The sequence below is a fragment of the Peromyscus leucopus genome, chromosome 1 (assembly GCF_004664715.2).
Source record: "Peromyscus leucopus breed LL Stock chromosome 1, UCI_PerLeu_2.1, whole genome shotgun sequence".
Classification (NCBI taxonomy): Eukaryota; Metazoa; Chordata; class Mammalia; order Rodentia; family Cricetidae; genus Peromyscus; species Peromyscus leucopus.
In genome coordinates this window covers 173,946,247-173,959,392 of record NC_051063.1, presented here as the reverse complement: position 1 = coordinate 173,959,392, position 13,146 = coordinate 173,946,247, and the positions used below count along the sequence as shown (strand labels likewise).

Below are 13,146 nucleotides of genomic sequence, written 5' to 3'. Positions count from 1 at the left end.
GATTGACCATATGGCTTTTTAGTACTTCCTTAACCTCACACAGGTCCCTTATTTATCTCTCTACTCCTTTGCTTAAGCCTTTCCATTACCATTATTCTCTCTATTTCTGTATTCATACATATACTTAAAGAAATAAATACATAAATACAACTGTTTTGGTCTGTTTAGTGTTGCTTGTGTGTTTCTAGGGCTGATGTCTTGGAATTGAAAAACCAACTAGGAGGCTCATCCCTGGGAAAAGGCTAATTCTCCCTCTCTCACTAGTCATCAATTGCTTATAGCTCTTCATCTACAGGTTGGGCCCTGTGAGTTTTTTCCACACATGTCAAAATGTCCATTGGAGGGGTCCTTGTTCATGTCTTGTTTGGGGACCCTATGGTTAAACTCTCATGGGTGCAGCTTCACTAAAATATCTAGAAGACACAGTTTCATAGCAGATTCCCTGAATCTCTAACCTTTATAACCCCTTTTCTGCAACCCATGGAGGAACCAGAGCCAAAGTGTCCTTGGTCCAGGCTTTTGTTTTTAGATTGCTATCATTCTTCCACTATATTCCCTGATCTTTGTCCTACTGGGAGGTAGGGTGTATCTGCTTCAACCAGGCAAACCCTAGGGGGAAGAAATAAAATCAATGGTTATTCCTTGAGTGGATGCTATCGTCTATGAAGTATTGGTATTGCATCTAGATAATTGACTTTTCTTCCTTCAGGGACCACCAAAATTTACAGCTAGCCTGAACAAGTGTGTCAAGGACATGTGTTCTAAAGTGTGGAACAGAGGATTCTTTCAAACTGTGGGGAGAGAAGGAGGACAAATTGCTGCACAGCACCTGTTCTGTGCTTGAGGCTTATTAGATGAGGCCAGATACATACTTCCTGTCTATGCACCCATATTGCCACATTTCTCTACTTCAGAAAGGTGTGTTGGTCTCCATTTCACTATGCTCCAACACAGGACCCAGCATGCCTGGAACTTCAGGTTCCAGGATATCAGCAGCATCAACCACCTGTGAGAACAGAAGGCAGTGCCTGAGTCTCAGAGCCAGCTTTATACCTAAGATCACTAGTCATCATTGGTTGCAACCATAGGAAGAGTCGAGATTATATCACCATCTGGACTGCACAAACAATAATAACACACTATGAGCTTTTAATCTTACTCAGGGGAGCAGTACTCTCCTCTTCCCTCACAGCTCTGTTAGAGGAAGTCCTGTTCTCTGTTTTCACAGAAGTCCAAAGTACACTAAAGAGGGAAAGCTCTAGGTTACTAGTCTAGTCTGACCTGTCCTGGATTATGATCGAGTGGAGAGTGTGATGATAATGTGGGCTCTCCCATCCCTGACAGAATGTCACACAGACTCTGATAATGACAATCATCATAGTATCCAACTCAAAGGTTATCCACTTTGGGGCTGTAGAGCAGGCCAGCCAGTTTGAAATAGTAAGTTTGGATCTACATTGAAGAACTGGGAGTATCTTGGGGCTGAGGATGTGGCTCAGAAAGTAACTTGTTTGCTGCACAAACACAGGATCTGAGTTTGGATCCCCATCATCCATGGAAAAGTTAGGCATAGTAGTAAGAGCCTATAACCCCAGTGCTAGGGTGAAAGCAGAGGTAGATAGAGCCTGGAGGGGGTCACTACCCATCAGTCTAGCCAACTTGAACATCTTTAAGTTCAGTGGAAGATAAAGTCTCAAAACATAAAGTTGAAGGCAACACAGAAACACCTGAAGTTGGCCTTGGTCTCCACGTGCATGTACACACATGTATGAACACTGGTGATTACAACACACACACACACACACACACACACACACACACACACACACACTAGGCATGTTTTTGATGTATTAAAAATGTAATATCCGAATAACTTGGGTGGTGGTTTCATGTTTATGTGCTTACAAAGAACCTTTGCTACACATCCATTCTATCTGATTCTTAGTGTGTATGATGTGACCAGAGAACATGGCTTATGGTGAACATGTCAGCTTTTTCTGGAGGATTCAAAGAGCCTACTTTGGATTATAAATGGTCAAGCACTTTGTCAGTCCCCTGTTACACACCCATATTCCTGAAATCTCTGGGCCATTATGTCACAAAAATCCATCTCAGAAAAACAAAACTGCATGTTTCCTCTCATTTAAGATATCTAGATATAAACTTATGTGCATGGTGTGTGTGTGTGTGTGTGTGTGCGCGCGCGCGCGCGCGCGTGTGTGAGTTTAAAGTAGAAAGGGGATCGTGAGAGAAAAGGGTAAGAGCTAATGTCTAAAATAATGGTTCTTAACCTATGGGTAGCAATCCTTTTGGGGTTGAAGGACACTTTGACAAGAGTCACCTAAGACCATGAGAAAAAAACAAATATTTATATAATGGTTCATAACAGTAGCAAAATTACAGTTATGAAGTAGAAACAAAAACTAATTTTATGGTTTTGGGGGTCACTGCAATATGAGGAACTGTACTAAAGGGTCGCAGCATTAGGAAGGTTGAGAACCACTGGTCTAAGGAGTGCTGTAAGGAATCACGTGACCTGAAAGCAGATCGAAGGGCTGCATAACAGAAGGGAGGGGATCAGTGCAGGGGCAGGAGAGACAGGGGAGGGGAGTGGTAAGGGAACAAAGAGGAACGGTCTACAATGATACATATGTGCAAAAAAAACATGATGAAACCTGTTCCTTTGCATGCTGACTTTAAAATAACATTAAAAGGACAGGTACGATGATGCATGCATTTAATTCCATGCAATTCATTTTGAAGTGTTCAACCACACCCTTAAAAAGAGAAATTCCCAGTCAGTAACATACATGAAAGGTTAACACAGGCAGTGACTCCAATTGATGTCCATGTCATAATTTCTCATTTTCTCAATATATCCCATCAACGCTCACACTGCCTTGGACTGTGGCTAACATTCAAAGCTCTGGCTGAACCTTTCCCTCAGGAGACACTATAACAGGATGTGTGCAATGCAGGGGTCCTAGAAAGTTGTCTTCATCCAGATCCCATAAGGATTTTCAGGACAAGTCAACCAGTTGACCAGTGCCTCATATTGTTCACTCAGAGGCACAGAGTTCTTTAGAGCCTGGAGCACACCACCCAAGGGGGAATTCCACTCTGAAAACAGGTCACCAGACTATCACTGCATACTGGGAAATGTTTATCTAATGGGGTAACCTGTGGATTATTAGAGATTGGAAAACTCAAGTGACGAATGAACTGATGTCTGAAACATTATATCTAACCCCTAGTAGATCTCAAAGCCATAGGCCTAACAGGTCACTCAGGTTGGAGGGACACATCCGTAATGACCCACCAACTATAATCAGGAATTGTGGATGACATCCAATAATTAGAGGGAACAGTACAGGCCCCACATGGGAAACATCTAGAATAGTGGTTCTCAGCCTTCCTAATGCTTTAACCATTTAATACAGTTTCTCATGTTGTGGTGACACCCAGCTGAAAATTATATTGTTGCTACATCATAATTATAATTTTGCTACTGCTATTAATGTATATCTTAACATAAATATCTGATATGGAGGATGTCTGGTATGTGAACCCAAAGGAGTCACAACCCGTAGGCTGAAAAACTACTGAAGAATACCAGTTACCTCACTCTGATACTTATAACCACCATGTAGTATTTTTAAAACCAGATATTTTTAAATAAACCCTGATTTGACCTACATTCTAGTCAGTTTTTTGTAATTGTTAACTTTAGACCTTACAAACTTTAATATCATATATATTATTTTTGTCTTATATATATATATCTTACTCAGAAATTCATAACTTACAAAAGCCTTTTAGTTTTTATTCTGCAACTGTATATTCATTTAACCTTTATACATGAATTTTTATTTATTAAAATAATTATCTTTTACAACATTTTATTATTTTAATAGTATATCTTTTTATCTTTGTAACATTTTTAATTTTAAAATTCATTACAGTAATATTGATAGCTCTCCCTTTTTTATTTTTAAAATAAAATCGGTTGGGAGGACCTGTTCACTTCCTTTTATTGTGAAGGAGTATTAACATTCAACAGGTTTTGCTATGATCATTTTAGGCTGGCATGGCTGAAGGTAGAAAGAGAGTAGTTCAACCTAGAAGATAGACCAGAAGTCCTGTATTGGATCTTCAAAGATCCATTTGATTATTAATAGGCTTAAAGACACCACAGGGGTTAAAATACCTTCAAAATCTTTAAATGTCTGTATTTATGTACACATACACTCTCTCCCAGATGTTTCATGAATATCTTTTGAGGAGAAGTTTCCATGTTTGAATCAAGATGATATTGGAATAGACATCATCATCTGGTAAAAGGATGCTTAATCATCTTTTGGGCTATCAAGTCTCCCTTTTATTATTTGGTTGTTTTCTATGGATTTGGTGAAGAGACAGGGACATGTTGTCTACCACAATCTGGACTTTGCTTTGAGTGTCCAGCCTGCTTTCCTGTCCCTGTGTTTCATAATATAAGAACACAGAGGAAGCAGCACTGTACTTCCACCAGGGGGCGCTGCCTGCCAACAGTGAGGCAGATTAACAGGTCTCAGATGGTGGCTCCTTGGGTTCTTCCATTCACCAGTGGGCCAAATGTGCTTATGTGACTACTTTTCCAGCTGTACAATTTACAAAGAGAAGAGAAGAAAAGGCCTGCCATCATTCCTTCCACCCTCTCCCACACCCTGCAGGGATGCTCACCTAGTCTCTTGCTGTCCTGTGTGTCCTTGCTGCTCTAGGCATGGGCTGGAAATACCAACATGGCAGAAAAAGCAGAAGCCACCAGGGCAGAAGCAGAACTGGTGGCTTCCACCAGTTTTCCTGACTTGCTGTCCTAGAGGCCACAACCACAGCTGTAGTGATTCTACTTCACCAGCATTTTCTCTGACTCTACCCCCTGAGGTGGATGGTTGTCCCGTTTTCTCAACAAGGACAACAGGGACTTCAATGTTGTGGGTTTGGTGCCTCAAGTGACAAGTGAACTCTGATTCTCATCCAGGAAGAACCCAAATAGACACCCAGGTCTGGTAGGTCCCATCCCCACTGGGCAGGATGGTCCCAGGCCCAAAGCTATGCTGTTGTACTGGCCTCCCATCCTGAAGCCAGGCCAGGGTGGCCACACAATGATAAAGACTAAAAGCCCAACATGTCAGAGTGATTCTGTCTACTGGGTACTTCCTGTGGGTCATCTTCACCTCTTGGAGGCCTGGGAGAAGATGAGGAGAGTTAGTGAGAGTGAGGACCTCTCTATCTCCCCATGGAGTGTCATCCAGAACCACCTTGTTCATATTCACCTCCAGCCACCCCTTCCTAGTGGCCACAACTCCCAGTGGTTATAGGACTGTGGGAGGCTGGGGCTCAGCTCCAATGGCCCTTGATGCTCTTGAGGATCCATCCCTTATTTACATGTTGATGATGAGAGGACATGGTGTCCCTGCTGTCACAGGCCAGCAGTTCCTCCTTCCAACACAGGGAATAAATGAACAACAGGCACCAAGGGGACAGAGACTCAATGTTACAGGGGCTATAAATTCGACCTGGGTGGGCTGTGCCTATGACAAAGCCAGCTCCACAGTCTCTAGGGGACAAGTGAGGGATTCTCCAAGTACAGTCAGCTGACTGTGGCCCTCATTCTTGGAGTCCTGGAGTTGACCCAAGACTGATGACAAGTGTCTTCCTCCACAGATGTCCCAGGACACTCATTTGTGTCTGTCACAAGACTTAGATAAAGTTTTAAACTTTATGTGTCAGGTCCCAAAGCAAGTGATACATGCCAATAATCATTGCACTATGAAGGTAGAGGCAGGAAGTTGGTGAGTGGATGCAAGGGGCATTATGAGACTGCTTTTAAAGAAGAGAAAGCCAAATAAAAATAGAAAGCTTGACCTTTCTAATATTTAGATGTATTAAATAATTTATTTTATGTGTATTGTTTTGCCTGCATGAATGTATTTCTACCATGTATATACCTAGTGCTCACAAAAGTCAACAGAGCACATTGGATTCCCTAGAACTGGAGTTAAAAATGGTTTTAAGCTGCCACATTGGTATGGGAATTCAACCTGGGTCCTCTACAAGAGCTACCAGTGCTCTTACCCACTGAGCCATCTCTCTGACCCCAACCTGACCTTTCTAAAAGTAAGACCTGAGCAACAGTAAAAGGACCTTTTGCAGGTCATATGACTTGGGTAGGTTGCAATAGAATCTGGAGCACAGCTCTGGGTTTGGATCCTCTTCTATTTTAGCTCCCATAAGGATGGCTCTGAACCCAGCCATTCCCACCTGCTTCTTTCTCCTCCTACAAGCCAACCTCTGCCTTAGACAAGGGGGCTGTTAGAAAGAGGAAGCCTCTTTCTTCTACATGTGGGGGCCCTGTGTGAGATCCAGGCAACATCTGGAAAACCCTCCTTTCCAATCTGAGAGATCCAGCAATGGCTCTGAAGGAGACCCTATACTCTAACTTCCAGGCGTCACCTTAGATTATACCACCATTGTACACTCAAAGGAGGACCAAGACCCCACAAATTCCATGGAAAAAGCCTCTTGGCCACAGGAATGTTTCCCTGGATGCTGGGAACTAACCCTGGTGACATTCAGTACCTGTATCTAGCAGAAAGTTCCTCAATGAAGCCAGATGGCTCTGAAGCTGAACAGAACATATGTCCTACAAGAAAGTTTTAACTAGATCAAGTCTGGCCACACTTGTCTCCCAGAAGATCTTGATCTCCTGGATGGAGGGTCACAGCCAGTCTATGTGACAGTCTTCTGTTCAAAGGTGAGAGAATCCTGTCCATTACAGCTGAGGTACAAGAAACCTCCTTTGCTCCAATTTCTCTGAAGCTCACAGCCCAAGGTTGCCTGGAGGGTGTGAAAGCCTGGTCCACATCAGATAGGAACCTGTCATCCTCTTGTTCCTGGACTTCAGTTCCCAATGGGGATTAGGGCAATAGGGTGCATCCTGCAATCCTCACACCAAAGTGTGAGGCTCTTGTATCTGTTAGGGAAGGACCACCATTGTTCAATGAGCTTAGCCACACCCTTGAAAAAATTGTCAAGGTCTCTAAAGTATTTAAGAAATTAATTAAAGGGCTGGAGAGATATCTCAGTGGTTAAGAACACTGACAGCTCTAGAAGAGAAATGGTATTTGGTTCCCAGCACCCACATGATGGCTAACAACCATCTGTAATTCCAGTTCCATCAAGAGACAGATGGAGGCAGATACAGAGATCCATGGCCAGGTACCAGGCTGAGTTCTGGGAATTCAATTGATGAGAGAGAGGAGAGATACTGCAGGCAAGGGACGTCGAGATCATGATGGAAGGACATGCAGAGATGACTGGCCACACTCGTGGAAGCCCATGAACTGTGGACTGGTGGCTGTGGAGCCCCCATGGGACTGGACTAGGCCCTCTGGACATGGAAGATGGTTGTTTGGCTCGAACTGTTTGGGGGGCACCCAGGCAGGGGGATCGGGATCTGTCCCTGGTGCTTGGGCAGGCTTCTGGGAATCCGGTGCCTGTGGTGTGATGCCTTTCACGGGCTTGGTGCAGTGGGAAGGGGCTTGGACCTGCCTAGGCTCAGTAAGCTGGACTCTGCTGACTTCCCATGGGAGACCTCGATTTGGGGGATGTGGGGATGTTGGGTGGCTTGGGAAAGAGGGCTGGGGTGGGAGGAGGGAGGAGGGGAGTCTGTGGATAGCATGAGTAGTGAGTAGAAAATTTCTTAATAAAGAAAAATAAAATTAAAAAAAATTCCAGTTCCAGGGACTCCAACACCCTCTTCTGGCCTCTGAGGGCACTGCATGTATGCGTTACATAGAAAAGCATGTAGACATTGCATCCAGACACATAAAAATACTTTAACAAATTTAAAAGACATGAACTTGCAGTTGGGAGTGGTGGTACATGTACTTGAGTGGCTGAAGCAGGAGGATGACAGGCTCTAGGGCTTCCACAGAATGAGACATTGACAGAGACATTCAAGTAAAACCTCAAAAATTTGCCACTGAGACAACTAAAAAGTGCTTTACTGGTTTCTGGTATTGATTGGTTTAATTTTCCAAATATCTAAACAATCTTATGTAAACTCTAGCAGAATACAGATCATGGAAGTCCCGTCAGAATGATTCAGCTGCCCCCTTAAGTTCCATCTGCCTTCTGCCTACACCTGCCTGGATTCTCCTGTGCACATCTCTCCTGACACTGCCCCATTCACTTGGTCCCTTCACTTTCCATAAGTCCCCTTCATCTCCATGGTGGGAGACAGACAGGGCCACTATAATACTGTGAGGAGCCAGATCGATCTAAGACTTCCTTAGAGGTCCTGATGAAAGGACAAAGGGAACTAAGGTTCTGTGTCCTTGTCCAGGAATGGGCTTGGTAAGGCTGGTCTGATCCTAGAGCCAGTGCCTCGGTGTTAAGGTTTCAGTTTCTGGGGACCCAACTCTTCCCTCTGGGCAGTGGTTATCAGTCCTAAGGCAGCTGTGTCTGCAGTATCATGTTCTTTTTTCCAACATTTCCTGGCTTAGCTCTCTGCTAACCTTTGTCATTTTTACCCTGCAAATAGTGTATAAGACACTGTACTTCTTAAGGAACTTGACTGGCACAAGGCATCAGCTATTGTTTTTGTCTTATTTATATCGCATTTTCTCTATTTCTCATCTCAGGTACTCATACTGGAAACCTTGCCATTTGGGACTCTTATTTCTGCAGGTTTGGCTCAAGTAGAGTCCAGATGTGGGTCATGAGTATGGGAGATATCATCAAGAGTGAGTAGAGCCACAATAAATGTGTAGATTAAAGAGTGCAACAGGGGAACCACATGAAAATGTCAAAGAAATTAATTAATCCCCATGACTTACATTCTTATAGAACCCTGGAGCACTGGCTCTGAAATGGTCCCACTCACAATGGGCTGGGCCCTCTACTAGTTAAGAAAACTCCCTACAGCTGTATCTTATGGAGGCATTTTCCCACCTGGTGTTCCCTCCTTTCAGATAACTCTAGATTGTGTCAAGTTAGCATAACACTAGCCAGCACACCAAAGATACTCCATTTTGTGCTAGACTGTGCCCACAAGCCATTTGTCTCTTGATCCCACCCCTGGTGATATGTTCCTAGTAACCCTGACTCAGTGATTCCCACCCAGAAATGTATAGTCATGACTATCTACCTGTTATGCTATGACAAGCTTCTTTTGGCTTCTGTTCCCTGCTTACATTTAAGCACTGTCTTAAGGTGGCCTTAACTACCTAATCTTGGCAGAGTAGAGCAGTCTTAGCTTGCTTTACTCAAGGTCTTCTTGCTGTTTTCACCTTTAAAAATCCTGTCACCCCTTTCTCATGGCAACCTCATTTGACTGAGAGATTGTTGCCCTGGGAGAAGCTAATTAATACATATTTAAAATTATAGTTCTATTGAGTCTATGGTCTTCCCTTGATGGTCTCAAACTCCATAACAGTTTGTTTCTGCATCTTGTTTTTTTATTGTTTTGCTAAAGTGCTTAGAGAAGTTCTTTAATTTCACTTTAAAAAAATCTGCCCTTGGCTCCCCAAAGAAGTGTCTGAGGTTCTTTTTTTTCCCTTTACTTTATCATATTTTACAATACCATTCAGTTCTACATATCAGCCATGGGTTCCCCTATTCTCCCCCTCCCACCTCCTCCCCTTACCCCCAGCTTACCCCCCATTCCCACCTCCTCCAGGGCAAATCCTCCCCCGAGGACTGCAATCAACCTGGTAGATTCAGTCCAGGAAGATCCAGTCCCTTCCTCCCAGACTGAGCCTAGAGACCCTGCATAAGCTCCAGGTTTCAAACAGCCAACTCATGCAATGAGCACAGGACTTGGTCCTACTGCCTAGCTGCCTCCCAAACTGATCAAGCCAATCAACTGTCTCACCTATTCTGAGGGCCTGATCCAGCTGGGGGCCCCGTCTGAGGTTCTTTATTGCCATGAAGAGAAACAATGACCATGACAACTCTTATAAAGAAAGCGCTTAATTAGGGTGGCTCACTTACAGTTTCAGAGGTTCAGTCCATTATCATCATGGCAGAAAGCATTGCGGCACGCAGGCAGATATGGTGCTGAAGCTGAGAGTCCCTACATATTGACTCAGAGGCAACAGAAACTTGACTGACTGTCACACTGAATGAAGATTGAGAAAAGAGACCTCAAAGCTCTCCCTCACAGTGACACACTTCCTCCAATAAGGCCACACCTCGTAACAGTGCCACTCCCTTTGGGGAGGATTTTCTTTCAAACCAACTCAAGAAGGATCCATAAGTTTAAAAACCTGGTAAGGTGCAGGTGAAAGTTTAAAGACAGAATAATGCCTACAAGAATAATGTTAGTTTGAAATCAATATGTTTGCCCTGTGGAGTTTAGTAGGAGATTGCTTAGACCTATGGCATAAAGTTGATTAAATTGTAGTAAATATGGTTGGTTTACTTCAAAACAGACACAGGAACAAAAGATAAAAATAAAAAATAAAAAATAATCACAATAAAAGTCTTGAGAACAAGAAAGCAGTGTCAATTATTGAACCATTTTTGCTTCATGGTGCCTCAGAGGATGAGGAAGTTTCCTTTTAATGATGCAATTTTAAAATCACCTGAAATGGTTCCTACTCCTCTAATGGAGCCAAGAGGCCCTCCACTTTCATCACACAGAGGATCATTAAGTATCCTGTTAAAGATTTCTGTCCTTTATTTGAGCCCCAGGATGAAGCATTTTGAACAAAAAAGCCTGCAGGTGATTGGAGAGTGGAGAAAACTAGGGACTCAGTCAAAACATGGCAGCGGTGGCTGTGCAGACTCCAGGCTCCTGGTGCAGGTCCTCCACCTGCCTGAAATCTCAAGCTAACACAGGTAACTTTCCACACATCATGTTTTATCACCTCTAACTCGGATAGTAATTAGGCTAATGACCCGTCTATGTGAAAAACAGAGTGGCTGCTGTTTCAAGGTGGGTTGTCCTATTTGATTTGATTTGATTAAGTTTGGGCTGAGATGCTGACTCCAAGTGTGGAGTTTGGCTCTCCCACTTAAGATTCAAGCATGCCTTTAGTTGGTCTGTGCTTAACCTCTTTCCTGACAGGCCCTCTGGCTCTGTAAAACAAATTGCTAAAGAGTCATATTAATAAAAAACCCAGAGTCAGATATTGAGGTGAAAAACTGAGAGATCAGAGGACTAAGATAAGCCATAGCCACCTCATCAACTCCTCAGCTTCCAAAGACACATGCTTCTTGTATACCCATACCTATATGCCTTTCTGTTCTGCATCTCACTTCATCTCTCCACCCAGCTACATCACTTCCCTTCTGTCTGTACAGACTTCCAGACCTCTATGGTTAGTGTTGGGATTAAAGGCCTGTGTCACTATGCCTGGCTCTGTTCCCCAGTGTGGCCTTGAACTCACAGAGATGCCTCCTGAATGCTAGGATTAAATGCATGTGCTACCATTGCCTGACTTCTATGATTAATATAGTGGCTGTCTTTTTCCTCTGATTCTCAGATAAACTTTATTAGGGTGCTGTAGCTGGAGTTTTCTCTCTGGGTCCCGCCAATCCCCAGCAGTCCCTCAGTCCACTTATAAAATAAACATACAGATGCTTATATTATTTAAACTGTTTGGCCATTAGCTCAGGGCTATCATTGTCTAGCTCTTACTCTTATATTTAGTCCATTTTTATTAACCTATATTTTGCCACGTGGCTCGTGGCTTACTGGTACCTTACATCTTTCTTGTCCTAACTGCAGCTGCAGGCAGTCTCTCCCTTTCTTTTCTGTTTCCTTAATTCTCTTTTCTGTTAGTCCCACCTATACTTTCTGTCTGGCTACTGGCCAATCAGTGTTTTATTTATTAACACATTTGCCATACAGAACATCCCACAGCAGGGTGCACAATATATTGGGGGACACAGTGTATCACCACATGACTCTGACAGGGAAAAAGAGAACAAAACAGCCTAATAAACAATAACTTTCATACAAGGTAAAAGTTAAAATAGAGCTGATAGCATTCCTTAGAGAGACTTGGGTGATATCACTCTATATAAATAAAACACAGATGGCCAGTGACCAGGCAGGAAGTATAGGCAGGACAAAGAGAGAAGAGAATTGGGGAAACAGGAAGAAGGAGGGAGAGACACTGCAGCCACCCACCACCAGGATAAGCAGCATGTAAAGACACCAGTAAGCCACCAGCCATGTGGCAAGGTATAGATTTATAAAAATGGGTTAATTTAAGATATAAGAACAGTTAATAAGAAGCCTGCCATGGCCATACAGTTTATCAGTAATATAAGCGTCTGAGTGATTATTTTATAAGTGGATTGTGGGACTGCGGGGCTTGGTGGAGCCTGGAGAGAAGCCCTCCAGCAACAAATGGCACCCAATGGCTCAAGTTTCCACCTTAAACCTGAGAATATTTAATAACCAATTCTAAACAGAGCCAAATCCAGGTTCCTGCTTCTTGTCTCATACTGGCAGCTAGATGCCACAAAACGCAGGTTTGAACACTGGTGGGTTCCTGGCATGTGCGTTTGACCGGCAGTATGGTGGGAATGAGTTGTCTGCCAGGGGCACATTATGCTGTGTGGTAGATTTAGTCTTTACTAGTATTAAAAAAAAAAGAAAAAAGATTTCTGGGCTACACGCTGCTTTAATAAAAGCGTAGACCCACTATTTCTGAGACATGATGACACACAAAACTGGCGGAAAACGTACCACCGCCATGTTGGGAAGCTGAAATGGGCAGAGCCAGCAGCCACAGCGCCATTTCAATCTTAGAATACTACAGTTTAAAGCAATAGATTCACAATATGTAGGCTTGAAAGAGACAAAAAATAGATAAATTAATATAAAAAACCACGTAAAGATGAATATTACACAGACAATCTGGATTGTGTTGTCTTTGGGATTTTTAACTGCAGAAAACATTTGATCGAAAAAGATGTTCAATTAAACCAATATGTATATTTTAAAGGTACCTTAACTTCAAAATTTGGATTTAAGGATATGTTGCTTTGGAAAAGAGGTTCTGCTTTTGTTTCCACAAAAAGCCAGAGGCTGTGGATTTGTTCCAGATTAAGATACATCAGGTTTCACCAGCCAAGACCTCCTGA

The 13,146-nt window shown here is 43.1% G+C and overlaps 1 pseudogene; it reads right to left on the bottom strand.

Moving 5' to 3' along the window:
* Window positions 1-910: 910 nt before the first annotated feature.
* Window positions 911-12,757, bottom strand: LOC114682324 (annotated as a pseudogene).
* Window positions 12,758-13,146: the final 389 nt, after the last annotated feature.